Source organism: Sceloporus undulatus, chromosome 4 (assembly GCF_019175285.1).
Source record: "Sceloporus undulatus isolate JIND9_A2432 ecotype Alabama chromosome 4, SceUnd_v1.1, whole genome shotgun sequence".
NCBI classification, from domain to species: Eukaryota; Metazoa; Chordata; class Lepidosauria; order Squamata; family Phrynosomatidae; genus Sceloporus; species Sceloporus undulatus.
Genome location: NC_056525.1, coordinates 61,552,716 through 61,556,103, shown reverse-complemented (window position 1 = coordinate 61,556,103; position 3,388 = coordinate 61,552,716). Strand labels below are relative to the sequence as shown.

Genomic DNA, 3,388 nt, shown 5'->3' with positions numbered 1-3,388 from the left:
AGGTAGGTAGGTAGGTAGGTAGGTAGGTAGGTAGGTAGGTAGGTAGGTAGGTAGTCCTACAAGAACCCTGTTTATTGATGCATCTCCAGGGTTTGGGGCTGCTAGTGCATACTATCCAAACATTTCACAGATAAATACTGAGATGTGTGGCTAAACAGCATCAGAATAAGTTGGAAAAGGCTTTTAAGGAGGAAGAACACACAGGAGAGGCTGCAGCAGTTTGCTTTTGCCTGATCCAATTGGGAAGGGCAAGATGCTGTCCCCTCATCTTATTTTCCCCCTTCTGAGTTAATTGAGTTCAAACTTTTGTAGCAATTAAACTAAGCTGAGGACAAAGAAGGAAATTGGGAGGAGAGAGAAACTGGGACATTCTAAAAGTAGATGTAAAAATGAGAAGGCAAACGATTGGGACAGATTGGGACAGTTGGAGGATACACTAGTGGCATGAGGATTTTTGGAAAGCCATATCCAAAAATGTGTCAGGAATTTAGATCCTAGTGAAGAAGGACCTTGATCTACATTATGAGTTTTCATATGCTGGTAGATATGCTTACCATTCGGGGCTTTTCAAGAATGCAGCTATAGGGGGTAGCAGGTGGAGTTTGTTCTGTAGTTCCTGCCCTTTCCTCCCCTGGATTCTATCAAATTAACACCTTCCTGCAATCAATAGAGCCAGGAGGAATGACTCCAAAATGAGTTCTATGGAAGTTGAAAAACACCATCTCACAAAATAGCAAACCATATGCGACAGTCTGGGTGTTGAAATGGCAAAATACAAGTTGACATGCAGCCGTTGGCTTGGGATACATGGCTTCACTAAGAAAAGCTCTGTTGTTTACAGAAACCACAGGGTGGAAAATCAAAATTGAACTTTAACCAAAAAAGGGAAAAGAAAAGAAAACACAAAACATTTTGTCTGCATTTCCTGTAAGGCAATTCATGCTACTTCATAATAAACTCCATTTCTGCATCTGCCAACAGTAAAGAGATCCATTTTAGGAAAGCTAGAGGGAAAAACACTCCACAAACATCTTTGAACCTGAGCTCAGTGGTTTCCAAAGTGGAAGGTCGGACTCCCTGGGGAAGTGTTTGCATCCTTTTTTCTCCATTGTGCATCATGGCAGAACTATCCCAGTTCCAAGCAGTGTAATACCAGAAAATGTTCATAATTTGTTGTGGTTATTATTTATAGCACTATTAATGCATCCAGCACTTTAGAGACTAACTTAAGCAAAAGACAGGACCCTGCTGTCAGGAGAGTAGTAGTGACTAACTTATAATGATGGGAGACACAGACAGAAGGAAGCAGATTTGAGGGGGGGGGGGGGGAAGAAAGCTGAAAAGAGAAAATACTTTGTTTTTTCTTTTTTTAAATATTTTTCTTTTTTATTTATTTAATTTTTTATTACACAGTACATAATGCAAATTGTATAATCCACATTTCATAATATGCTTTTCTCCTCTCTTCCCCCAAGAAAACACTTTTAATGAGGTTTGATGGTCTCAGACAGAGCGGGCAGTGATTCTCTGCATCCAGCCAACTCACTAAACTCAGTACCTAAGGCAGGTCAAGTTATTTAGGCCTTAGAAGTAAGTCCTGCAACCAACTGTCTCCACCCAGGCCAGTAAAGAAGAAAATAATGAAAAAGTAAATTTTAAAAAAACCCATCAGCTACTCTTTCATGACTGTGCAAACTGCTGCCTGAGGTGGGTACTTCCCTTTGCATAATAGTAGGGCTGGTCTTGAAGAAAGGAAAAATCACAAGTTCAGTTTGCCTCTTGTGTGGATGTTCAAAGCATGAATCTCAACAAGAAAACCATTTTTCTGAGACAGATGGGTGTGTCATCCAGAAACTGAATGTTCAGTATGTACTAAAGAAGGTCATACTCCATGTACATATTGGGGTTACACTTGGATCCAACAATGTCATTAGGTTTCAGAGTGTCTGTTATCAGTGATAACTGATTTGCCAGCTACAACCATTCCTGGATGGAGTCTATCTCTGGAGTCTATGTTCTGATAACCTACCCATTCATTGTTCCATAGTAACATACTATATGCCCTTGAAGATGACCCATAAACTACAACTCCTAAAGAATCTACCTTCTCTGTTAACAGCACCTCATTTGTGAAATATTTTCCCCATGAAGATGTAACATGTTCTAATCTTACAACCATTTTTGCACCAAGCAAAACTTTTTTGTTTGCCTAAGGAATTCTAGATTGGACAATCCAATTTATTGGGGGGGGGGGGCTTTTTTGTTTTGTTTTGAATTGCCTTCAGTTGTTTTATAACTGTACTCTGGGATCTTTATTACCTATTTATTGTTCACTGCCCTGACACCTTGTTATGTAGAGCATTTTAGAAATTTTAAAATAAATTAATTAATGAAAGAAAGTGGAAAATTGTATTTTTTTTGTTTGTGTGTCTAAGGTGCAATCCACCCTGCAGAAATAATCCAGTTTGAGAACACTTTAACTGCCCTGGCTCAATGCTAGGGAATCCTGGGAATTGTAGTTTATTGTGGCACCAGAGCTCTCTGAGAGAGAAGGCTAAATTGAACCAGGGCAGTTAAAACGTTCTCAAACCAGATTATTTCTGCAGTGTGTTTTGGACCTTAGAGTCTCATCCATTTTATTACTATATTACATTTTTTCAGCTGCTCTTCCTTAAACGAGCTCACAAGACCTCTCCCCACTTTTGCTTTCACAACACCTATGTGTGGTAGGCCAGGGTGACTAACTGCAACACATACACACCCCAGTAAAATTCACAGCAGAGTGAGTCTTTAACTGTGAGTTTTCTTAGTCCCAGTTAAGCACTCTAACTGCTATACCATAGGATACTTCCATGGAAATCTTTCAGCATGCTGTGGTCCATGTGCCTACATCCCACCTCTTTTCCTTCCATCCTTTTTGTCCTCAGCCTGAGGACAAGAGTGGGCACTGCCAGGCAACCCATCTGCTTTTTATTCTGCCACAGCAACACTTGGAAAGTCTTAAAAGTCTTGTTTTCTTCTTTCAAAGATCTCATGGTAGCAAACGGTAAGCACTTCGGACTCCAACCCACCAGTGTTCTGGTTTCCCCTGAAGTCACCACTTCCCGAGAACAAAAGAATACAACACAAGGAGAGACACATCAGAGAGGATATGTTTCAAAGTTCCTTTAATACGGGGGAGGGGTGATCCTTCTGTTCTACTTGTATAGACAGAAGATTAATTTGGAAACCCTCCATAGCCATTCTGTTTGGCTGCATCTTTCCAGAAAGAGCTTTGCCAGGAAAAGTACCCATTAACCATTGACATTCAGACCAGGAACTGGAGGGACTATCTGCTCTCAAGTCTTTTTCCAAGCGTTAAGCTGAACCACCAACTGTGATGGGCAAA

General features: G+C 40.5%; 1 long non-coding RNA gene across 1 annotated transcript in view; it reads left to right on the top strand.

Annotated features, from left to right (window-relative positions):
- Positions 1–1,625, top strand: part of LOC121929351 — a 72,878-nt gene extending 71,253 nt beyond the window's left edge. Inside the window, exon 3 of the long non-coding RNA XR_006103658.1 lies at positions 1,476–1,625. This is a non-coding gene — a long non-coding RNA (uncharacterized LOC121929351). The remainder of the gene's footprint in view (positions 1–1,475) is intronic.
- The last annotated feature ends 1,763 nt before the right edge of the window (positions 1,626–3,388 follow it).